Raw genomic sequence first — 26,770 nt, forward strand, 5'->3', positions numbered from 1 at the left:
AGCTGGGAGTCCTGCTGATGCCCGCGGCATGGCTTCCTAACAGGACACTCGGGTCACTTCTGCCAGTTCCTCTGGGCCCAGGAGCTTCCTTGGGTGCAGGGCGGAGCCCCCTCCCCTTGCCTGCAGCCCAGTGCAGACTCCACTCCCTCAGGGGTACCTGCCTTTTGGACTCCTCCTTTGCCCACTCCTGCATGCCAGTCTGCCAGTGCTCAGCTCAGAATCTGTGTGGCTCTTGTTCTCCCTGGGAACATACATTTAATGTGCCAGTTACTGGACCTTTGCTTGCCAACTCTGTGCTCTCTCAAATGCCACGTCCCCTTTCTTTGTATTGCCACCTACTGTTTCCTTGAGAGGTTGCTGTAGCTGACTCATATATATATATATATTTTTTTTTTCTTATTTATTTATTTTTTTTATTAAAGTTTATTGGGGTGACAATTGTTAGTAAAGTTACATAGATTTCAGTTGCACAATTCTGTAATACATTACCTATATCTCACATTGTGTGTTCACCACCCAGGGTCAGTTCTCTTTCCATCACCATATATTAGACTCCATTTACCCTCTTCTAGAGCCCCCCTCCCCTCTTACCCTCTGGTAACCCCTAAACTATTGTCTGTGTCTATGAGTTTTTGTTTCTTCATTTGTTTGTCTTGTTCTTTTGTTGTTGTTTTTTTCAGTTTTATATACCACATATCAGTGAAATCATATGGTTCTCTACTTTTTTTGTCTGACTTATTTCTCTTAGCATTATAATCTCAAGATCCTTCCATGTTGTCACAAATGGTCCTATTTCATCTTTTCTTACACCGAGTAGTATTGCATTGTGTATATATATCACAACTTCTTTATCCATTCATCTATCGAAGGACATTTTGGTTGTTTCCATGTCTTGGCCACTGTAAATAAAACTGCAATGAACATTGGAGCACACATGTCTTTATAGATAAATGTTTTCAGATTTTTTTGGTAGATACCCAGGAAAGAGATTGCTGGGTCATATGGTAATTCTATTCTTAATTTTTTGAGGAACCTCCACACTGCCTTCCATAGCGGCTGCACCAATCTGCATTCCCACCAACAGTGTATGAGGGTTCCTTTATCTCCACAGCTTCTCCAGCACTTGTTACTATTTGTCTTGTTGGTGATAGCCATTCTGACTGGGGTGAGGTGATATCTCATTGTGGTTTTTATTTGCATTTCTCTGATGATTAGTGATGTTGAGCTTTTTTTCATATGTCTATTTGCCATTTGTATGTCCTCTTTGGAGAAATGTCTTTTCAGGTCATCTGCCCATTTTTCAATTGGGTTGTTTGTTTTTTTGGTGTTGAGTTTCATGAGTTCCTTGTATATATTTTGGATATTAGCCCCTTACCAGAGGCATTGTTTGCAAAAATCTTCTCCCATTCAGTTGGTTGCCTCTTTATTTTGTTGATGGTTTCTTTTGCTGTGCAGAAGCTTTTAAGTTTGATATAGTCCCATTCATTTATTTCAGCTCTTACTTCCCTTGCCTTTGGAGTCAAATTCATAAAATGCTCCTTTAACTCAAGGTCCATAAGTTTAGTATCTATGTTTTCTTCTATGCAGTTTATTGTTTCAGGTCTTATGCTTAGGTCTTTGATACATTTTGAATTAATTTTGGTACATGGTGACAGATAGCAGTCCTGTTTCATTCTTTTGCACGTGGCTTTCCAATTTTCCCAGCACCATTTATTGAAGAAGCAGTCTTTTCTCCATTGTGTGTTTTTTGCTTCTTTGTCAAAAATTGTCTGTCCATATTTATGTGGGTTTATTTCTGGGTTCTCAATTCTATTCCATTGGTCTGTGTGTCTATTTTTCTGCCAATACCATGCTATTTTGATTATTGTAGCCCTGTAGTACAAGCTAAAGTCAGGGAGTGTGATACCTCCAGCATTGTTCTTTTTTCTTAGGATTGTTTTGGCTATTTGGGGTCTTTTGTGTTTCCACACAAATCTGATGATTTTTTGTTCTATTTCTTTAAAAAAAATGTCGTTGGGATTTTGATGGGCATTGCATTAAATCTGTATATTGCTTTGGGTAATACAGCCATTTTAACTATATTGATTCTTCCAATCCATGAGCATGGAATATCTTTCCATTTCTTTGTGTCTTCTTCAATTTCTTTTAAAAATGTCTTACGGTTTTCTGCATATAGGTCTTTCACATCCTTGGTTAAGTTTATTCCTAGGTATTATATTCTTTTTGTTGCAATTGCAAAAAGAATTGTGTGTTTTTTAAAATCTCTTTTCTGAGATTTCATTGTTAACATAGCTGACTGATATTTTTAACTTTAATGTACAAAGGAAACTTTTACCTCTGTCATGTGGAAAATCTGTATTACCTGCCATATATAGGTGTTAACTGCTAAAAAAAAAAAATAAAGAAAGAAAGAAAAAGAAATTCATAGTCACTGGTCTCTAACCTGACAAAGAATGATTCTCAAAAGGTTCCTGGTTGTCCCCAGAAGTATTTGTATTACAATTTCTCACTTTTTCTTTTTTCTTTTTTTTTGGCTGAGGGGCTAAAATGCAACTACATCACAGACTATGTGTTGAAGCTAGGCAAGCTGCATGTACCCCAAACTACTTCTCCCCATTCTTGCTCCCTGCTTCTCTTAAGTGCAGTATTACCTATTACCCAAAATTAATCTCTCACACCACCAGAGGTGTGCAATCTAGTTTAGAAAACACTGATCTGACTCCCTTCTTCCCGGAGACCCACCTTATAGTCCCCTCCCTCTAAGAAAACTTTTCTGACCAATACAGACCTCCGTGATCCCCTCAACTGCATTCATAAGGCTACTGTGTCTCATTATTCAAATGTTGCTGTGTGACATTTCATTAAGGACAAAGGCCATGCTTTATACTAAGTTTTCCCACAGCACTTGGTATGCTACCTGGCAAACAGCAGGCATTCAGTGAATATTTGTGGTTTGATGAGCAGCAAGGGTCAGCTCTGGGTAAAAGTGTAAAGCAAAGTTTTACTTCGGTTCCCCTCCTGCCTTTGGCTGCTTCAGTCACGGAAAGGACTATGGACTATGATTCTCCTCTGAATTGATCGTTTTCTCCTTTCTCAATAAGTCCATGTGTTTCCTCATTTTTCTCAGTCTTCCAAATCACACTTCATATGCTACGTGTCTCATTATCTCATTGACTAATTAGCTAAGATGGCTGATGTTTGCCACTAGATTTTATGGTACTTCACTATGTCTTGTAAATCTTTTTTTGTATGTTCTATCACACTGACGTGTATACGTGATAGATGCTCATTAGATATTTGCTGTAGAAATAAATGAATACATTTGTGTCTTGGAGTGTCCCTGTTATTCAGGAAAAAATATGAAATCCCCAAGCTATTCATATAGCATTAGTCAAGGGGATTTACTAAGTTTGTTAAGTACAGGAAGGCTTTGGTTTTGACTCAGAATAATAAAAATGAAATCTGCCTTTCTTCCTTCTTTTGGTCCACTTGGCCAATTTATTTATTATTTATTTTTAAACATTTTTAAAATTTTTCAATTACAGTTGAACACAATATTAGTTCAGGTGTACAACATAGTGATTAGACATTCATATAACTTATGAAGTGATCACTAAGTCTAGTACCCATCTGACACCATACATAGTTATTACAGTATTATTGACTATATTCTCTATGCTGTACTTTACATCCCTGTGAATGTTTTATAACTGACGATTTGTACTTCTTAATCCCTTCCCCTTTTTCACCCATTCCCTCAACCCCCCTCCCATCTGGCAAACATCAGTTTGTTCTCTGTGTCTATGAGTTTGTCTTGTTTGTTTGTTTTGTTTTTTAGATTCTACATGTAAGTGAAATCATATGGTATTTGTCTTTCTCTGTCTGACTTATTTCACTTAACATAACTGAAATAAGTCCACCTTCTAGGTCCATCCACGCTGTTGCAAATGGCAAGATTTGATTCTTTTTATGGCCATTGTATATATGTACAACTTCTTTATCCAGTCGTCTGTCAAGAGACACTTAGGTTGCTTCCATATGGTGACTATTGTAAATAGTGCTACAGTGAACATAAAGATGAATATGTCTTTTTGAATTAGTATCTTGGGTTTCTTCAGATAAATACCCAGAAGTGGAATTACTGGGTCCTTCTTTGTCTCTTGTTATAGTCTTTGTTGTAAAGTCTGTTTTGTCTGATATAAGTTTTGCCACCCCAGCTTCTTTGTTTGTTTCCATTTTCATGAAATATCTTTTTCCATCCCTTTACTTTCAGTCTGTGTGTGTTTTTCAATCTGAAGTGGGTCTCTTGTAGGCGGCATATGTATGGGTCTTGTTTTCTTATCCATTCAGCTTCCCTATGTCTTTTCATTGGAGCATTTAATCCATTTGTATTTAAAGTAATTATTGATAGGTATGTAGTTATTGCCATTTTATTATTCATATTTTTGTTGTTTTTTTTCCCTTTTTCTTCTTAAAGAAATCCCTTTAATATTTCTTGTAATACTGGTTTGATGGTGATGAACTCCTTTAGCTTTTTCTTGTCTGGGAAGCTCTTTATCTGTCCTTTGATTCTAAATGATAGCTTTACTGGGTTGAGGAATCTTAGCTGTAGATCCTTCCTTCTCATCACTGAGTATTTCCTGCCAATCCTTTCTGGTCTGCAAAGTTTCTGTTGAGAAATCAGCTGACAGTCTTTTGGGAGCTCCCTTGTAGGTAACTGACTTCTTTTCTCTTGATGCTTTTAAGATTCTCTCTTTGTCTTTAACCTTTGGTATTTGTGGGCCTCTTTGGGTTCATCTTGTTTGGGACTCTCTGTGTTTCCTGGACTTGTATGTCTATTTCCTTCACCAGGTTAGGGAAGTTTTCAGTCATTATTTCTTCAAATAATTCCTTGCTCTCTCTCTCTCCTCCTTCTGGTACCCCCATGAGACGAATGTTGGTATGCTTGATGTTGTCCTGGAGGCCTCTTAAACTATCCTCATTTTTTTGGATTTTTTTCTTTTTGCAGTTTGAATTGGGTGTTTTCTGCTACCTTGTCTTCCAAATCACTGATTTGATCCTCTGCTTCATCTAATCAACTGTTGAGTCCCTCTAATGTATCCTTCATTTCTGACTGGTTCTTTATGTTTCCTATCTCTTTGTTAAAGTTTCACTGAGTTCATCTATTCTTCCCTTAAGTTCATTGAGCATCTCTATAATCAGTGTTTTGAACTCTGCATCTGGTAGATTGCTTGCCTCTATTTTGTTTAGTTCTATTTCTGGAATTTTGTTCTGTTCTTTGACTTGGGACATGTTTCTTTGTGTCCCCATTTTGGCTGCTTCCCTGTGATGGTTTCTGTGTAGGGCTGCTATGTCTCCTGGTTTTGGTAGAATGGAAGTTGGCCAATTTAGATGTTCACTTCAAGGAGCAATTTAAGTCTGTTTAGCATAACACAGAACTGATGGTTCTTTCTCTGTACCCAAAGCAATTTACACATACTTCTACTTAGGGTGACTACATAATTTATCATGTAAACCTGGACACATTGAAAATGAAAGGGGACACAAATAATCATTAGGTCAGGACAAGAGGTGTCCCTCACAAGCCAGGAAGTATGGTTATACTACTTTGAAAGTAGTTATTTACTAACGGTATGTCTCTTGTCATTCAACTGTGAAGGTAGCCTAAGTCTGGGTCTTATTTCTCTTAGCTTCTTTTGTTGCCGAGAATTGTGCCTGGCACATAGTGATGGTAGAAGAAATGTTAGTGCTGCTTCAAAAATATTCACTTAATTGCATATTATACTATCTTGGTATAGAACTCTAACCATCCCATTTGGGGCCTATTATGAGCCATTTTCTCAGTATTACAAATGTAGGGCAATGAGCTTAATTATATGCTTGTGTAGTGATAATAACTAGCATTTACTAGCACTTAGCATGTGCCAGGCCCAGGACTAAGAACTTTTTGATTTCTCACAATAGTTCTTGGAGGTGAATACTATTATGCTCCCATTAAGTTAGAAGAAAAGACATATTTTGAAAGATTTAGGACTTTGGTCAGGGTCACTCAGCTAATTAGAGTGTGAACTTCAGACTCTGACTCCATACATCCTCTCTCCTGTATGTGAGAAATGGCTAGTATCAAATTTTAGGAAGTAGTTTTAAAAAAAATGTTAATAGCATGGTTTTAGGAAAAAAATCCATTTGCTTTAAAAGTTTTGAAGTAAAATTTGTTTAAGTGAAAGATCACAGAATCAGGCCACTGTGGCAGCAATGTGAGCTCATGAATAGTGATAGCAGTTGGTTAGATCAACACGTTGCTTTTGTCCTTGGTGTGAAGTTTCCCATTATTTGTAATGGTACAAGTATACCATGTTAGTTTTATTGAGTTCTTGTTTATGGACTAGTAATTTTGCAAAACAGTATCTTTTGTAATACAACAGTTGCATTTACTTTTGGCAGTATTTTCAATGTAGATTTTGTGAACTGTGTCTATTTTCAACCCTGGCCTTTTGGAATAAGATTTTATTTGGTAGCAATTCTAAGGACAGTACAGACACATCAAAATATTGACTCCAAAAAATTATTTGGTATTATTGTAATTACAAACCATATTTTGACATTGATTTAACACATTGTCAATGATTTTTAAAACAAAAGCAGTCTATTTAATTTTATTTTAAAAATCCACATTGTAAAGGATAACCTGTAACCTTTATTTTAAATCATAAAGGGTAAATTAAATATAGTATAAAGACACTATGCTATAAATATAATACTGAGCAAATAATTATACATATAGCCTTTCATACAAAAGATATCCTTCCATTGAAAGGAAAGTCTTCTTAATTGACTTTTTTTTCTACTAGTATGAATAGCAACTGAGTAGAAAAGGATGTATGAAAAAAGGATGTATGAATAGCAACTGAAATTAGATATTATTAAGGTATTCAATCACATATGTGTTATAAACAAAATATAAAAGTCTGAAAATAAATGTTTACATAATGAATATCAACCTTTATGAATAAATGACAAGAAATGTTAATACTTAAGGCATTCACACAAGAGACTACATCTGTAATTCAAAGGATGGATTACAAATTATATATTAAGTTCAGAATTTTCTGTATTGTTTGTCCTAGGAAATTTTTAGAATTAACATGCCTTTGAGTTTCACAGCAGAAGATGAACAAAACAGACAAAAACCCCATCTTCTACTGGGGAAGACAGATACTAAAAGATAAACATACAAAATAAATTATAAAGATTGTTGCAAGGTTTGAAGAGTCATGGGAAGAAAAGACAAAGTGAGGAAGGATTGAGAGTTTCGGGTTGGGACAGTTACAATTTTAGGTAGGGCAGTAAGGCTAAGCATCATTGCTAAGGTGAGATATAAATAAAGAGTTAAAAGAGGTGAAGGTTGACATTGGGGAATAATATTCAGGGCACAGGGAAGGGCAGAGGAAACAGCTCCGGCAATGGCCCTAATATAAGCAATATTAAAGGCATAATGAGTGGTTAGAGCTGGAGTCTGAGGTAAAGTGAAAACGCAAATCCAACGGCTTTGTAGGTCACTGTAAAGACATTAGTTTTTATAACGAATGAACTAGGGAGCCACTGGAGAATTTTGACCTGATGAGAAAGGAGCTGACTTTTCTTGTAAGACGATAGTCTCATTGTTGTTTTGACAATAGACTCAGTTAATTGTGGGCAGGGAGACAATTCAGTAGGCCATCCAGAGAAGACAGAAGTAATGCAGGTGAGAAGTGGCTTGATTCTGATTTATTCTGAAGGTACAACCAACAGGCTTGCTTGAAAGATTGGAGGTGAAGACGGGAGAATGAGAAGCCAAGGATGACTCCAAAGAGTTTGGCCTGAGCAAGTGACTAGGACTGTGGCATGGTCTTCAGTTGCTTTTGTGCAAGGGAGAACTATAAATTTGGGGTGGGGGGGGAGAAAACTAATGTTGCACTAAGGGAATCAATCAAGATGAGGAAGATGTACATTTCTGTATTATATTCCAAGTATTGTAGGTTTTAAAACTTGTAGACATTTTAGTGGAGTGTTGTCTGCTAGATAGGGGTACTGCACTCTTCTGTGTTTCTGAATTCTGGGATATATAAAATGTACAGTGAAAGGAGCCTCAGATCCAGTAGACTACTAATTTCACACATTTCAAATGCCAGGTGGAGTTCTCGGCTGTAAGCCAATTAATGACGGATTCATCAATTCAGATATTTACATTAACAACAAAAAGTGGTCCAATGATTTCAGGGCACCTCTCTCCCAACTGCCACAACCAAAAGATAATTAAGCCACAGGCTCCGCACGAACCTCGCTTGCCTGGGAGCGTCCGCGGCTCCACTTGGAGCGCAGGCGCCGCCCCTCCGCGCTGTATGGGGAAGGGGCGAGGGCCGTCGCCGCCTGCCAGAGGGTGGGGAGGGGCTCCCGCGCGCTCCCACCCAGCCCTGGTCGCCATCTTCCGGCGCGTCCTTTCCCGCGCGGGTTTCAGCCCGCTCTCGGTCCTCCGCTCGCGTCGGAGGGGACTTCCTAGTCCGCGCAGCCGAAGAGCGCGGCGCGGCGCGGAGGTCCGGGGCAGAGTCCATCCCCGGCGCGGCCAGGGGGCGGGGCCAGCGCGGCGCTGGCTGCTCGGCGGCGCGACCCTCCCCCCCCCCACACCCGTGGCTCTCGGAGCGCGCCCCGCCCCTCGCCCCGCCTGCACGCGAGCCTGGGCGGGGAGGGCGGGGCCAGGAAGCGGCTAGTGCGCCGGGAAGCGCAGCTGCGGGCGTGGGGGAGGCAGGAGCCGCGGAGCCGGCCCCGAGAGCGGCTGCGGCCGGAGCGGGCGGCCGAGACAAAGGCGACGGTGAGTGCGGCGCCGGTCCCGGTTGCGCGCCGGCCCACACTCCTAGCCGTCGCGGCCCCGTGGGCTGGGGCCCAAAGCCCCGAACCCCTGGCGCCGAGGGCTCCGGGGCGAGCGCGGCCCGGCCCTGCCCGCTGCGGGCAGTGGGCTGAGCCTGCGGCTCCATTTTCAGGTCTGGGCGAGGTCCTCATGCGGACCCTGCCTTTGGTTTTTCTTCCATTCCCTCCGAGAAATGGTTACCTACTCAGTTCAGAATTCACGGCAGCCGGGCGGCTGAGGAAGCTAGCCGCCCGCCTGATGTAAAATGGATATGAAGACCCCCCCCCCCTTCCCCCAACTTTGCAGGTCTGGAAGTCGGGAGGGTGGCGCAGGGGGCGGGCGGAGAGGGCCCGGGTCCTCCAGGTGAGGGCTTGTGAGGGGCGGGGACCCCCTGCTCCGGCTCGGGGACTAGCCTGAGGCGTCCAGTGTGTTCCTACCGCGGGTCGCGCCGCGGCTCCTTTGGGCCCCGGAGAGAAAGCCCCGACCCCCTCCCCGGAGGAGCTCGTGCTACTCTTACAGGTTGTTTTACCCAAGAGCTTGTGCTTTAGTAGTGATTTTTGGTAACGGGTGTGGTAGGTAGCGGCTCGCTGACGCCGCATTAATAGCTGTAAAGAAGCTCCAGTAGGCTGACTTCTTGTGTACATGAAACAACACTGCAATTTCTCTTTAGCTCCTATTTTAAACGATAATCTTTTGTAGGGGAATACGGTGCTGATGGTCATGTTACAAAATTTACACGTTTTGTTAAAGGGCCTGGCATATAGTAGATGCTCAGTAAAATATGTAAATGAATGAATGAATCTTGAAACATACAGAGCTGATCTCACATCTAGTGAAATTTAGGCACATACCCTCTTGACTCAAATTAAGGACAAAAATTGGGAAACAGCATGTAGTTCGTGTATATGCTTGCTTGTGTTTTTACCCCATGTATACATACTGTTGATGAATGATCAGTTATTACCAATATTACAAGCACAGAAAATGTTTGAAATGTGGAATTTTTCATCTTGAGGAAAGTTGGTAGACATTTTCTGTTTCTTAAAATTAAGCCTCATTTCTAATTTTCTTTCAACAGAATGGAGATCAGAGGTGCTTGAATTGTACTTTGTTCTTTTGAGACCCAGCTTTCAATTTCATTATGAATAAAGAAGTTTATGTGCTTTTAAAAGGACCGTGACATGGTCTTGAGTTGCTCTTTGAGTAAGGGAGAACTCTAAACTTGGGGGAAAAAGAAAACTAATGTTGCATTAATATATAATAATTAAACCTCACCATTTACTCAACAGGTACTCATTAAGCGCCTATTATGTACTTGCACCTGTTTTCCACACCGAATGTTTAGGGGCAAACAAAACCCAGTTCTTTTTTTAAACTTGAGTGTGAAGTTCTTTACTCATTATCGATGTTGCAAATGAGGAATGTCCTACAGTTAGGAAGGATGACAGGTGAAGCTTCAGGAAGTGTAGATCCATAACAGTCTGTTTAAAGGGTAAAAAGTAACTCTAGGGCTAAGATTATTGGGTTACATTTTCATATTGTCAGTTTAATAAAATGTCTACATTTTAAAACGAAGGGTGGATGAGTTCTAACTAGTATTTTTATTCTCACCCTCTCCCATATTAGGTGATTTTGGTACAGTGTATTGAAGAGTAATGTACTTTTGGTTTTGTTTTCTGTAAATAATCTTTGCTATGGAACATTACCTATCTTTAAAAATCACCAAGTAGAAACAGTGGATTCCTTTTGTATAAGACATATTTTAAAATAAATAACCTTTTCAGAAATTTTATTTTGACCTTTTATTCACCATTTACAAATAATACTTAGTTGATAGTGCTGAAAAGGGAAGGATGTAGTAATAATTTGTGGTTCCATACTTGGATTTTCCCTCTAATATTACAACTGATAAATTGCTTTCTAAAGCAATAAAATTACTTTCTAAAAAAAGGATGGGATTTGTAGTATTGCATTTATTAATTCTGAACATAAGGTTGCATTGCCTATTTTTATCTTTTTTTACATATGATAAAGTACTTATTTAGCCTCTTCAGAAGTCCAAATTAATGTGCTCCAAAGTCAATCTTGATCATTAACAAAATAATGTAGATGAATCATTTTTTTTACAGATAGCCTTTGAATTTAGGGTGGACCCTTTTGACTCACCAATGTTTGTAAGGCCTTATCATTGTTGAAGATAATGTGTACATTTAAATAGAACTTTCAGAATTTTAGACTTACTGGCTGTTAGCTTTTTATTGTTGTTCCTAGGAATAATGAGGGAAGTAATCCCTTAAATTTTAAAGGTAGAGAGTTATGATAGGTTTTCTTTAAATGTATATTTTTTATAGGAAGAATTATTTGATAATATACTGTTGATACATAGTCTAGTGTTGATGAGAAACGATAGTAAATGATTATAGTGATGAAGAACAATGTTAGTGGGGTGTGATATGTTGAATAAAAAATGCTTAGCATATTTTATTTGGATAAGAACTTCAGCAGAGTTGTTGACAATAGACAGCCTTGACACGTTAAATTAATTTTTCCAAGAAATTAGAACCCATAATGGCTACTTTTTTTGTACCTTAAAATAATACTATAAATGTTTTCAAAGCATTATTCCTACTTGGAGTAGTTCATAATGTTCTGAGTCTAAATAAATTCCAGGATCATCCTATTTTATAACTTTTGGAATATTTGAAATGTTGATCCTTTCTTCAGTTGGGGTGTGTGTATGTTTGGGGGTGAGGGTTCATTTTTTTTGTAAGATCCTTTAGAATGATTTAGAAAGTGTTTATCAGGTATAATTAATAAAGTGATTAAGAATGATGCTGTTATAGCATATTGCAGCTGTGCCCATATTTGCCAATATTTGCCCGTATAGATTGTGAGAGAGGATCAATTAGCATTTGTATAAAACATTTCCGAAGTGCTTTATAACTAATTTCTCACACTTATTCTCTAGGATAGGTTGCTATTATGTTTTTATGTCCCCGTTGTTATTTTTATCATGAGTAGGTTTCTCATCTGCTTTAGGATGAGTCTGAGATATTTTCTTGAGACTTTATAAGATTTTTCTCACAATCTCAAATGCATATTTTGATCTGTTAGTTTTCTTGATCTCCGTTCTCATGAAAGAAATATTTTAACATTTTATTGAAGGTTAAATGTTAGTAATGTTTTAGATCTGTCTCAGAGGGAGACATTATGGGTTCCCCATGCATTCTTGAGAGGAACTGAGTGAGACCTGCGCTTATCCTTAATACTTACTAGTGAGGTGAGGGCATTCTGATTTTTTTCGTATTACCTGGAAAAACTTGGAATTTAGCTTACTAATTATTAACTTGATGCATCCTGCTACCTTAGTTCAAAGCTTAGGTATACTTGAACCTTTGTATAATATAGCAAAGAATAAACAGAGCAGGATTTAGTGGAAAGTGCTGTGGGACCCCATCCACATCATTCAGGGAGTTTCTGAACTGAAAGCCAAAGATTTAGTAATTAATTGTCTTTATCCTGACACTGTAAAATATTTATAAATATATTTTAGTCAAAATGGATTATGATAAAACAAACCCTTTTTTCCTAGAAAGTCCATGTTAAATTTAGGTGTCTTTGAAACAACTAAATGATAAAAACTTTTATTTCCATTTGGTAGCTTACCCACTTAGAAATTCATGCTAAGATTTCTTATTAAATCTTTATGATTGGATTTTTGTAAGCATCTTGTCCTTAAACATATATATCATTCTGTTTCATTTGACTTAATCTGCTTTCACTTTTTGCTTACTAAAGCAAAAATGAAATTTTCATGTATTCAGCATTGTGTATATTTTGCACCTGATACATATTGGGAACGCATGGATATTTGTGGAACTGGTATGTTCAGTGGATGGGACTTGATAAAGTTTAAGCAAAAAATGACTTTCTCTTACTGAACCTTTGAACCCTCCTTATATTTACGTTAAGTCTTTCCCTGCCTCTCCATGAGTTCTTAGGAAGATTAGTTTTTCTAGTGACTTTTTAGGCAGTAAAAAGTCTTCTGCTCACTTGTCAATAATAGTCTTATTTTAGTTATTAGAAGGTACAGTTCAGTATAATAATCAGTGTTCACCTTCTTACACAAGTTGGAACTTTTCTTCCCAGCTCAGAACTGCTTCATACCTGGAAGCCTGCTTAGAGGAAGAATCCTAGTAGGCTTCTCTTTTTGCTTTGCCAGCTTCTCTTCAGTGTGCCATCCTCATGCGTCCAAGGGTCCAGTTCAGTGGGGAAAAGGGGTTGGGGGAAAAGGTAGGTTTTAATGTGACTCATGCGAGCATCGTCTGGCATTGTTGCCTTCCGAGTTGGTCAGGTTCAAAGCTTACTCTTTCTCCAGGAGTGCTGGAAATGGTTTTCCTGGGGACTCTGCGATCCTCCAGTTGCAATTCCTGTGATACAATTCTTCTACTCCAGTCTCGCAGTCTTTTAGTTTCTCTCATTTGCGGCACTTTTTGCTTTAGTCTTTAAGGTAGTTCTGTAACATTTTAACCAGACTCACCCGTACTTTATGAAGGTTATTTCGTATGACACAGTTTCAAGCATTCCACCAGGGCCTCATCATCCAGTTTTCCAGCTCCTTCTGTCAAGTACCCCCACTTAAACAGTAGTTCGTGTCTGGGACCTACAATCCATTGCTGCTACCATATTTTTACTGTCCCAGGTTCTCCTTCCCCCATGTCCTCATTGAATATTTACTCTGCTTTGAATCCATGGTTCACTATTATAATTTCTCCCATTTACACCCCGTCAGTTCCCTCGTAGCACTTCTTGTTTCATTGTACTCACCTGGTATGTCCCCTGCCCTCTCCATGTCGTCTAGCCTGTGCTTGGCAGTTGAATGTGTCTCAAGGAAAGTGCACTCATGATGGCATGTTCTTTTAAATTCGTGCGTTGACCTCAGGAAGGCCCTCGTGCTGCCCAGTTACTCTCCCACTCCCCTAAATGACTGCGTTACACTTCTCAGACCTCTAGCACCTCATTTCTCCTCTTCATTTTCAGCTGATGACCTTGTTTCCTGTATATTAAAAATGAAAGCAAGCAGAAGAAAACTTTGCGTGTCTCCTTGCATCTGTGCCCATACTCTGCATTTCTTATTGTCCTGTGACTGTCACCTCTCTTGCCTTTGGTTCTTCCTCTGTTCTCCTCAAGAGCATTGCATGGCTTCAGTGCTCATCCCATTCTCCTGCCTGCCCGTCAGCCGTGTCATTGTTTCCCATTACAGCTGGGTTATTCCTATCAGCATATGGATGTGCTGAAATACTGCTCTTCTTTAAAAACAACAGAAACCAAAACACCTCCCAACACCACATCTTTCTTCAGCTACTCTCCAAGAGAGTTTTTGTGGGCGGCAGTACTCACAGTCCCTTTTGGATCCACTGCCATCAGGTTTTCTCTTCCGCTGTTGTAACTGCTCTTGTTGAGATTACGAGTGACGTCCTTGGTGATAAATTCTCTCGTTGGTCCTCGTTCCTAATCTCACTGGAAGTAGCAGTGGTGTTTGATGTGGGTGATAATTTTTTTTGAAACCTTTCTTCACTTTGCTTCTGGGACACTACCAGTTCCTTTTGCTGGTTCCTTTTCGTTGCCCCAACTTCTAAAGCACAGGGCAGTGTCCCAGAGCTCCATGTTGAGACCTCTTCTTGATATGTAGTCTCCTGTGATCTCATCCTATCTGTCCTCTAGCTGGAATTACCACATATTTCAAACTAAAAAATGTTATTTTTAGTCTGAATCTCTTTCCTAACCTCCAGACTTGTATATCCAACTGCCTAGTCAACACTTCCAGTGAGACACCCCAAATTTAACCTGTCAAAATGGAATTCCTCATCCTCCTTCCTCCCTCCCTCCCTCATCCCAGTGATTGTTCCTTTTCCAGTCTTCCCCATCTTATTAAATGCCAGCTGCATCTCAGTTTCTCTTGCCAAAACCTTACAGACATTCTTGACTCCTCTCTTTCTCACATTCCATATCTAATTCATACTAATGAGCATGAAAGTATGTCTTTTATCTACCTTAAGAACAAATGTAACCACAATTTGCTACCTTCAACTGTTGCCACCCTCTCTAAGCAACCTCCATCTCCTGCCCTTGTCCTTTTAGCAGTCTTCTTTCTGGTCTCCTTGCTGCTTCTCTTTTCTCAACACAGCAGCCAGGACGATTCTTTGAAATGGAAGTCCAGTTATCTTATTCCTATGTTCAACACCCTTCAGTAGCTTTCTATATAATTTACAGTAAAAACCAGAACATAGCAGTGCTTACAAGGACTTCCATCACCTGAGTCTTCTGCCTCTCTGACTACGTGCCCTTCTAGTTTCTCCTGGGCTTCCTCCACACGGGCACATAGTGGGCACTCACATCTGCTAAATGAATGGCTGCTTGTTGTTCGTGTTTTTGGTAACAGCTTATATGTATATTTCTGTAACTAAAAGTATTCCACCTAAAACCATATAGTCCCATAACAATTAAGTAAAAACGAATTTAGATACAAAAGGATAAGATAAGTTTCAAATCAGTTTTTGTGTATGGAAAGTGAAAATACACAGGAAAATGGTAAGGGACAGAGAAGCTAGGGAAGGAACAGAGGTAAGATAAATGGAGTAATAATAATAATAAAAAAAGCCTGATTTGGAAGTAGGGTGATAACACTTAAAACTATTTTGGGCTTGCTCCGTATTTCTTTTAGGCTATGTTTCTTTCTGAGTATTGGTGATTTACATGGACTTGGGCATTTCAAGTTGGATTATATTATACCTTTCTTTTATCAGGGATATGGGGTCAAATGATATTGGGAGCCACAACTTTGTTGCTTTTCTATTGCAAAACTTTTGTTAAAGACAATCAGTTGCTACTACTAAGAAAGTAATTTACCTGACAATATTCTTAGCATTTTTAATTTTTGTGTGGAAAGCTCAAGTGGAAAGAAGTCTCATAGTTTCAGGGAGGGATGTTCATTGCACAAAAATTTATTAACATGCCTTGTCCTATCAGTACTGTACTGCCTATTTACTACCCCCTCAAAAAATGGGGGGCATTTAAATACATTTAATGTATTCCTGTGGTAAGCTAGCAGCTAGCTACATTAATGTACACAACTCTATTGAGAGTACTATTATATGCATATGAATATAAATATTTGTGCTCTTAAGTGAAAAATGCTTGAATATATTTAAATGCATTTTTTTAAACTGCAATTTAACTGATATTTAGGTGGGAAATGACAGTGCAAGGGAAATTAATTATGTAAACTTTCAGTATTTCATTCTGCTGTGACAAGGTTTTTTAAACTTTTTTTCCTAAGCTATAGGTCTCATTTCCTGTTGGTTGATTTAAAAAGAAAGTTCTTTAAATAGATTGTTGAAATAAAAGACTTAGTAAAAGTTCCAGAATGGATAGATAATTGTTTATGTGTAAGCATAAATTATGCTCCATAAATCATCCAAACATTTCCCTATTTTTGTGTAATATGCAGTAATTTATGTCTTGATTGACTTGTTTTATGGACTTTTACGTGGCCATAATGTGGACTTAATTTTCATGGTGCAGAGGTGTGGACATGTATTTATATGTATCTTTACAGTCTTTGTGATATGCAAATATAATTTAAACTTGTATATGTTTGATATTTTACTTTAACTCCTAAGTAATATTTATAAATCACATTTGGTATTTTTCACATTAGAGTATGAAATTAAAATATAAAAATTTTTGTATTAAAACATATGACTATTACAATATTTAAAAAGTTTATTTACATACCAGGTAAAGATATTTTGGATGACATATGGTGTTTGCCTACGGTTTTGAATTAGTCTTTCTATTTGGTAGATTAATAAGGTCATATGCATTTGAATTTGACATTGACCTACCTGAACTCATATTAGCATTTCACATTTTGGATTAATACCCATTTTGGATTAATAAAATACTTACTTCTGAACGGATGTGTAGTCCTACCACTGTTGATTTCAGTTATATTCATAGTTTGAGGCCTACCATGACATACTGCTTTAACTTCATCTTGTTCTGGATAGATTGTGAAGTAACCAAAATGATCATATGGAGGAAAGTGAATGCATTTAGTAGGCTGTGACCTAAGTCCCTTATGGCGTCATTAAAATAATACATTAAAGTATGCATTCATTCATCCATTCATTCAACACATTTATCAAACTATCCCCAATCCACTCAGAATAAAATATAAACCAAAGTCATCCCGAAAATACAAACTCACACTGTATATGATGAGGCTCTGACAATTTCTCAGCGTTCTCACCTTTGCTTGCCGCTCCTGGCCACATTAACTGTTCAGTTTCTCAAACACGCCATGCTTGTTCTTGAATTAGGGCGTTGACACTAGTTTCCTCTGTCTGAAATGGTCTCCCCCAGATCTTTGCAAGGTGGACCCCTTTAAGATCTCAGTTTAAATATCACCTCATTTCCTAACCAGTATAAAATAGCCCCCATCACTGTTTTACTTTCTTCATAGCATTTGTCAGTCCTTGAAATTACGTATTTTAAATTTTTTTATTGTGTCCCCAAGTAGGTTATAAGTTTTATGACAGCAGGGACTCCTTTGTCTTGTGCCTTGCTGTCCACAGTGCTCAGAACAATACATACCTGGCACCAAATTGGTGGGAAAAGTGTTGAGTGAATGAAACAAGGTACCAATCTCATCTGTTCTTTCTTGTGAATGAATTTTAATGTACTGACATTTTAAAATGTCAAAAGTGTATTACTTCTAAGAAAGTAGGAAACTGGATTATTCTGACAAAAGTCTGTTTTGGAAAAGGATGAGAAAATTGGGGAACTGCTGATCCTTCAGTCAGAGTATAGGGGGTGCAGGAGGTGGTGAGCTGATGGTGCGCGTGCATCTCTCCAACTCTTCAGTGACGTCATGTTGGCAGCTTGAAACTGGCTATGCTGGGACTATTTACAACATGGGAATCAGCAAAAGCTACCAATCAGGGCCTTTATTCCAGAGTGGTGGTTCTTAAATATTTACCAGCAGTTCACTGGGTGGGGCCATCAGAAATTGATTTTATAGACAAAATAATGCTTGAATATTGGTAGTTTCTTGTAGTTTAACCTAGTAGTCACTTAATTTGGTTTAATGATAATTTCTTCAGTGAAATTACCTCAGAGCTTTCTTGACCTTGTTTGTTTTTCAAAGTTGTGTTCACTTCACATCTGATGATTACTTCTAGATTCATTTAATGTGTAAAAATTGGCTATTTGTATGTTTGTACATTAATTGCTTAACTGTATACCTAATTGTTGAACTAGTTCATTCCAAAGCAGGCAGAGAAGACCTTGAGATGCCTGGGGGGGTGGGGGGTGGTCTTGATTTTGCTAATGAGAACTAAGCCCATTGAAAGGTGTTCTTTTTCTAGTGAAGAAAGTAGAGATGATTCAATTTGAGTTATAAACAGAGGGTGCCAAAAATATGTATATACATTTTAAGAAAGGAAAAAACTATTAAAATTGTAATACTCAATATATACCAATGACAAAAGATGAATACAATTCACGTTTGACTTTTGCAATTACAAGAGGTGCTCAAAGTGGTTACGATCAGTGTGCAGACACTTCTGATTACAGTGAACTACTGCTGAACAACACTGACCACAGTGTCCATTTGTATACTTTTTTTTTTTTGACATCCCGGTATTATTAGATAACTTTTTTCATTTGCTTTTCAGGATGATTTACATAAATACGCCTGAGTTCAGTTATTTTTCTTTCTGACTTTTTTCTCTCTTCTTTTGGTCATTATCATTCTCTAAGTGTTGACCTACTCCCTCTGATCATTTACTTTCTGCTGCTCTGTGATGTCTTCTGTTAATCAGTGTCTCTAACTCAGTGAAATGATTTTGTCCTGTTTCTCAAGTTAGTAATTTTTCCCTGTTGTCTTTCCTATGATTGCCTGGACATTCCAGGCCATTTCCACTCCCCTTTCAGTTCTATAAAGACACATGAAGTTACTTCTTTCTTATAGGCACCATTTTCTTCTCTGAGGAAATTTATTGTTTAAAAATTGAACTTTGTTGGCTTAGGCGATTTCACTAACATTTTTTGAGCAATATTTGCATTACATTTACTCTGAATAAGTGGATTTCAACTAGTGATACTGAACTGAAATGTGGCACCTAGATTTCTTATACTTTAACTCAAATTGTTCTGTCTCTTATGCACAAGCACTTAAAAAACACAAAAAAAACACCTTGTGTTTAATGCAGAAAATACATACACACTGAAGAAAAAAAGTATATCCATAATCCTACCACCCTAAGATAATCACTCGTGGCCATTTCACAAAAGTACAATCTTTGTACACAAAGTGTTCTATAACATCTCACTTTAGCAAATATTGTGATCATAAAAGCATTACTTTTTATTCAGTTTGAAATGATCCTATTGGAAAGTGAAATTTTTGTTTGACAGAGGGTAAAGCTATAAGTACAGTTGTGATTAAAAACAATGGTGTTTATAGAGAGTAGAATGTGGTAAGTCACCTCGAGACAAGAATTACTTCAGCAGTAATTTTTTCTTAAGCGCCCTCTTACCATTGCACAATAGCCTGATTGTATTATACCAGCTAGGGAAAACAGTACATGATTCTATGTACAGTATAATTAGGGTAAAGTATGGGGCTGTAGATACGTTCTTATTTTTGTCTGCCCCAAGTCCTATTGATGCCTTAATGTTAAAATAATTTCAGAAGAAAAATGTGTTTTATTGTTTTATGTGTTTTATTGAAGGCCTTCCTCTATCCAAATTATGACAATTTTATTAGATATGTCAGAATGAGGAGTGAGGGAGTTCTTGGGGAAAAAATTTAGTATAAGAATTCTTCAAATATATGGTGATAGAAGGAGAACTGACTCTGGGTGGTGAACACACAATGGGATTTATAGATGATGTAATACAGAATTGTACACCTGAAATCTATGTAATTTTACTAACAATTGTCACCCCAATAAATTAGAAAAAAAAAAGAATTCTTGTATTAATAGTTGGTTTTTGTTTCATGAATGTGAAAATTCTTGCCGAAGAATCGGCAATAAATATTGCTGTATTGCATCTTTTGGAAGTCATTCCCAATCTTGTCAAGTAGATGTCTGGGCCTTACAGTAGTAGTTTTCTAAGCTAATCAAGGGTTCTTTAAGGGTTGTATAATTTAAATGACTTTTCCTTTACCACAGTGGTATCCATTATCTAGGGTGGAGTAGACCACTGATTTCTTGCCTTGTTTTCATGGTTTTTGACCTTGTCTTGTTCTGTGTTGTATTGCTGCTTGCTCACAGCTCCTGCAGTTTTTCTCTTTTTAAGTAGCTAACATAGCCATTGCTACTACTTCTGTATGGTCCATATATTGCTGAACACATTTCTCATGTGGTGAAGAATAAAAAGCAGTGTAGTTTATCTGGGGTTTTCTACTGAGAAATGATGCAGTTATAGGTAAGTGGAGACTGTCAATCCTTAAAACAAATGTTTTTCACCTGGTTAGTAATCTATCCCATGTTTGTAAGTGGGTATGCAAGTGCCTCTGCTTGTTGGAAGGTAAAGTGAACCTTGATATAAATTCAAGAAAAGTGTTTAGAATTTTTGCATGCATTTTGCTATTTTTAAAAAATTGGTATTTTTAAAATTTCATTTCACAGCGAATTTTTAGTCTCCAGTTTTTATATTTATTTTGTTAATAATGACCTTGTGTTTGCAAATGGTACATACACTCTAAAGAAGCTTAGAAATTAATCTCACAGTAAGTGGCAGAACTAGTATTCAAAGCATTTTCTGATTTTTCAGAGTTTGGGTGCTTGGGAAGTGGCGGAAAGGATGTGGACTTTGGAATCAGGCACACATCAGTTTGGTCCCTAACTTTGCCACATATTTGCTGAGTGTCATGCTCTAAACCTTGGTGATATTATTTTGTTTATCCGTTAAGTGAGGGTAATAGGCTTGTTAGGGTTAAATAAGGTGCACATGAAGTACTTGGCTGTAGAAAGTGTTAATAAATGTCTCATTTTCTTTCTACTCCATATTGTTTTAAAATATCTTGGGAGTCACTTGGACATTTCACTTGAAAGTGAATTGCTGTCAGGAAAGTGGAAATACATGTAACTCAGGTGGACTCATGTAGAGTGTCCTTTTACTGTCTGAGGAGGAGAGTGGGTCTTGCGACTATTTAAAAAAGTATTTTGACTTCCAGTAAAGTCTTAAAGATAAAAACTGAAGTAGAACTGAGTTAGGATGAGTTAATTATTACTGACCAAAATGGTAAGAAAGTAACTAATTTCTGTTTCCTGAGAAATTGAAGCACTGTGTGTAGTATAACAATTGTATGCATAAAGATGTCTATTTGAAAGGCTAAGAACTGACCCTCTGCAAAAGAAAACTGCGACCAAAAATGGAAAAAGTGTTTGACAATAATAGTAACAAGTTTCTCTTATCAGATTTAAGATTTAATAAATGGTGCTAATTCACCTGAGTAGAGGTGCTGTAGGTACTATTAATAAAAAAATTTCTGGAGGGACTCTGAATCTGTAGAACCCTTTTCAAAAGCATTTTGGCACATATCAAAGAGTAGAATTTCTGCCTTCCCGAGGATACCCTAAGGAAATAACCCATTTCCTCCCTTCCTTTTTGTTTTTGAGGGAGGTTATTTTCTTATTTCATGACGACTTTAGAGGGATAATTCATGTGATATTGTGATTTATAATTAAGAAATATATATTTGGTTTTCATCCCCGTTTCTGGCAGAGCTGTTTAAAACCCCTGGGATTTCCTAAGTGATGAGAGTCATTAAGGTGTCTTTTGTTGTGTTAATGAGGTGATTTTTTTTGGAGGGGAAAGCACTTGTGGATGAGGGCAGGTTGTCCCGGGGAACCAACTTGTGATTAGAAGGTCGGAACTTTTAGTCTCCCCCCTCTGACCTGGGGGGTGGTGGGGGGGAGAAGCTGGAGATTGACTTGACAGTGGCCAATGCTTTAATCTATCATGCCTGGGCAGTGAAGCCTCCAAAAAACCCCAAAAGGACGGGTTTTGGAGAGCTTCTGGGTTGTGAATGCGTGGAGATGATGGGAGATGCTAAGAGAGCATGGACTCTTCGTGTCCCTTTCCTCCATTTCTTGCCGAATGCGTCTCTTCCACCTGGCTGTACCTGAATTATATTATTTTACAATAAACTGGTAATATAGTTAATAAAATATTTCTTAACGTTTTCTGGGCCGCTCTAGCAAATTAAACGAACTTGAGAAGGGATTCGTGGGAACTCAAGAAACACAGGTGATCACCTGGACTTATGATTGGCCTCTGTAGGGGGAGGGGGGCAGTCTTGGGGACTGAGCCCTTAGCCTGTGGGATCTGATGCTGTCTCTAGGTAGGCGGTGCCAGAATTGAGATGAAGTGTAGGACACCCAGCTGGTGTTGGAGAATTGCTTAGTATTGGTGTGTCCCACACACATCGGAATTGAGGTCAATCGTAATTCACAGGTTCCTTTAACACGTTGCGTATGGATCACCAGAATCTTCGTTTTTTTCTGAGCCATGCTTTAAGGACGGATAACGAGAATTCTCGTTTTTACTGTTGACTCTTTTTACTTTGCACATTTTATTGAATTATTTGTGTTTCGTTAATAACAAAGGAAGCTGCTTTCTGCAGTATCACACCAGGAGGGATTTACTAACATCATAGGTGAGTAAATCCTAAAAAATTCCATAGAAAAATAATAAATGACATAGAAGCATTTACGCTTTAAAGAGAAGAGTGCATTTTAAAGTAGTTTCTTTTAAAAACCTGCCGGAACAGAGGGGTATGAGGGATTTAAACCCCGCCGTACGCAACGTGTTAATAAACAACACTCACCACCTTTAAAAAAAATTAGTGATTGGCATCATAATTCACCTTTTTAAAGTGTATATGTCAGTGTTGTGCAACCGTCATCACCATTATCTAATTTTAGTTTCATCACCCACCAAAAATGAGTAGTTATTCCCCATTCCTCCCTTCCCACCTGCCCCTGGCAACCACCAATCTGTATTCTGTCTCTGGGCATTTTATATAAATGGGGTGATACAATATGTGGCCTTTTGTGAGTGGCTTTTTTCACTTAGCATAATGTTTCAAGGTCCATCTTTGTTGTAGCGTGTATCAACACGTCATTCTCTTGTTATCAAGGCTGAATGTTATTCAGTTGTATGAACGTACCACAATTTTATTTATCCTAATTCATCAATTAATGGATATTTGGGTGGTTTCCACGTTTTGGCTATTATGAATAGTATTGCTATGAACATTTATGTACAACTTAGTGTGGTTGTTTTAATTTATCTTAAGTATTAATATATACCTAGAAGTGGCCCTCTTAGACTGTTTTCCAAAGTGGCTGTACTATGTTATTTTCCACTAGCAATACAGGAAATGCGTGGCCTTTTGTAACTGGCTTCTTTCACTTATCGTATGTTTTCCAAAGTTCATCCATGTTGTAGCATGTGTCAGTACTCATTCCTTTTTATAGCTGAATGTTTTGTTTTATGAATATACCGTGTTTTGTTTATCCTTAAAAAAAGCTTTCTAGGGCGGCCAGATGACTCAGTTGGTTAGAGCGGATGGCTCAGTAGGTTCGATTCCCACATGGTCCAGTGAGCTGCGCCCTCCACAACTAGGTTGAAAGACAGAGACTTGGAGCTGATGGACCCTGGAGAAACGCACTGTTCCCCAATAAAAAATTAAAAAGAAAAACCCATTTATTGGCTTAAAAAAAAAAGCTTTCTATCCAGAAATGTTCTGTGAAGCATTATTTGTATTCAAGAACAATACAAAATTACTTAAATTTTCAGTAAAGAGGTACTAAAGCATGTACCATCCGTTAGTAATTTATTATGGAGAGTTTCCAGGGGAAATGATTGTCAGAGTCCTAAAGTAGGATACAAAGTTCTACATATACAACTGTAATTTAGTGTATGTAGTTTAGGTTTGGGGGGATAGTGATTATCAAATTTTTGAAATAGTTTTGTATTTTTCCATTCTTTTCACAACAAGCATATATTTCTTTTATAACGAGTAAAATAATTTTTTAAAATGATCATAGTTGTAGCTTTGTATATTACTGACATAAATTTATTCAGCCAAGAAAAGCAGGATCATTCATTATTAGGAATGTTATTTTGTGTCAATCCAATAATTATATATTATAAATAAAATCATTTCAGACAACGGGTAAGAGAATTTTAGTTCTTCATTTGGACCTTAGATTTTCAGTTTATAATTATTGTGTAGAATAACACTAATTCTTCTGTATTTGACTTGTACTGGGGAGGGGAGGATAAATGTAGGTAATATGTATTCTAAACTTAATGAACAGTAGTGTATCTGTCAGAATTTGTTGTAAGAAAAAAACACTAGGATTTTCAGGCAGAAAGATATTTTATACAGGGAATTTGGCACTTACAAAATCATTGGATGGGTCTGGAAGAGCTGGAGTAAAGGACCATCACTGGACTAACAGATTTACGAACATTAAGACCATAGCCGCGAGTGCAGGAAGCTGCCACTGGGAACCAGTCACAGGGATACTGAATGTGGTGCTCTGACTGCTTCTGTGGATTCTTAAATCTGGTGACTAAAGAGTTTGGCTACTGTAGTAGCTGTTTCTAATCATTCGTTGTTGTTGTTGTTGTTGTTGTTGTTGTTTGTTTTTTTTGTCTGATTACCAGTTAAATCAGCAATAGAAAGAGCTTCTAGCTCACGTTTGCTTTCCAAATCTCATAGGCCTTCTTTCTGAAAGAACCTGCCTTACATTCCTAATGCTAACTATAAGGGAAAGTCTGGGAAATGTAGTTTTTTGTTTGTTTGGGTTTTGTTCTGTTTTAGCTTTCCTGCCCCTGAAGTACAGGAAAGCACGTATAGGGAGTGGTGGGAAAGAGTGGATGCCAAGTGCTCCTTGCCTAATTCCACGCGTCTACCATTCAGCAGAATCCTTCTGTGTATTAGGTGATGAGGCTTTCTGTGCACTATATTTTGAAGGTGATAAAATTAAAAAACCCTACTTAGACTTGATTTGTTCAGAAATTTTTGTTTTCCTTTAATGTGAGCTAACTTCTGTTATTTTCATGTCAATTCTAATATTTTCAATTGGAAATAAACTCAAACTAATAGTGTATTTTTTTCTGGGTTGAATAGGTAAAATGTTGCCAACGGATGTAACTATAAAATCTTCTTACTTTTTCTCTAATTGCTGGCTTTTTTTTAAATAGAATTGAATTAATACATAATTTAAATGTCTCTTTTATTCAATAATGCTACCTCAGTTTACTGTTTTGTCAACATAGGAGAAGCTGTGTTAATCTTTAAAAACAGTGTATGAGCTGGTAATTGTAGCTTTTTCCCTTATAATCCAGAATAAAAAGATGTATGCTTTTTTGATAGTAAGCTTTCTAAAAAATATTTTTTATTGCCTGAAAATTTTGAGAGAGTGCTAGCTAGTGTGCTTTTCTATCAGAAAATATACCTCCCATATTTCATGAGATGTCAAACTGTTAGTAGATTCAGTATGGTGAGCATCTCATTAAAAAGTCTTCTAAATAACTTCCAGATACTATAAATTAGGTTCTTCACTGGTAAATGTTTGAGAGCAAGTTGGGGGTATAGCTTCAGCTGGCAACTGTTGGTGTTTAGTTGGCAAGTGTTACGTTGACTTGGAAGCTTAACTCTGCTTTAGAGACGCGTGTGGACTACGTGGAGCAAAGAATTAGGTTTTGGTCTAAGCATTGTAGAGCACGGAAAGTGAAGGGTTGGGCTCCTTTTTTCCCCCCCTCCAGCTACTTTCCAAAATGATTCTTTTTAAAGCGCTGATAATATTCTGTTGATATTCTAGTTAGTTCCAGAGCACTGCTGTTCTGTGTCAGCAAATTAATGTAATCTTTAAACTTTTTTATACATGTATCCTCTAAAATATTTTTGAGAAGCTTTGTACTTCCTTGTACATTTTAGAACTGATACCTAAAATTTTTCATCTTAAATTTAAAAAGTTGCAGACATCTAATTTGTGGAGTATTATATATTGATATGTTTTTAAAGAATATACTGCCAAAATTCTTGACCCTGTCTTGTGTTCTGCTCATTCACTTGAATGGAAAACTCATTGGTCTCGTTGTCACACTAGTTAAATTGGATATGTTGTCAGAAACTGTCTGACATTTTCAGTTCTAATAAACGCGGCAACACCTGCGCTGAACAATCACTGGACAGCTACTTTCACTTCTGAATTCTAAATCTGATGTTGATTGACTGATTGGGCAAGGAGTCTTGCCATGAGTTTCTTTCATTATTTCTTGTTTTGATGGAAGGAGACTCTTCCTCATCTCTCCTGGTTCTCCATTGGGTGCACTGGAGGTTTCTGGAAGCAAAGTACCGTATTAAGGTTTGTGATGAGTAAGAAGTATGACTTTCTTCTATAACATAGAAGAACTATTGTGAAAGAAGGTAGAAAAAGAATGATGCGTGGGCACATCAAGTTTAGAAAAGAGGAAGTTGGAGCTCGGGAAATTGATTTCTTTAAAACTGCCCAGACCTGTACCTTCTGGAAAGTATCAGACCTTGCACTGGGTTGAAGACCCTTGAGTTTAGGGGAATAGCTTATCTTCTGCTTTAATTGGTATTGTATGTTTATTGTTTTAAGTAAATTATCTACTTTACGTTTTTATTTTGCCTTGAAAGCTTTGTTTTGGCAAACTGTATAACTGACCTTTACGATGAAACCAGTGTGGGTTTTTTTATAGTACTCTACAGACCAATGAACATAGTTATCAGAACTCTGTGAAAGTGACTGCCAAAATACAAAAATT

General features: G+C 37.7%; 1 protein-coding gene across 8 annotated transcripts in view; it reads left to right on the forward strand.

Moving 5' to 3' along the window:
- Nucleotides 1-26,770, forward strand: part of CDC42SE2 (CDC42 small effector 2) — a 107,315-nt gene that overhangs the window by 3,222 nt on the left and 77,323 nt on the right. For 4 of the 8 annotated variants that reach the window (XM_074313466.2, XM_074313468.2, XM_074313469.2 and 1 more), the window contains exon 1: nt 8,707-8,848. The exons of 2 other annotated variants lie outside the window; for them this stretch is intronic. The gene's annotated coding sequence lies outside the window, so the exon portion shown is untranslated. Of the gene's footprint in view, nt 1-8,706; nt 8,849-26,770 lie in introns of those variants that run through there. 2 more of the 8 variants (XM_074313470.2, XM_074313472.2) reach the window with 1 other exon arrangement.

The sequence above is a fragment of the Rhinolophus sinicus genome, chromosome 5, assembly GCF_057876585.1.
Source record: "Rhinolophus sinicus isolate RSI-liver-muscle chromosome 5, RSI-T2T, whole genome shotgun sequence".
NCBI lineage: Eukaryota > Metazoa > Chordata > Mammalia > Chiroptera > Rhinolophidae > Rhinolophus > Rhinolophus sinicus.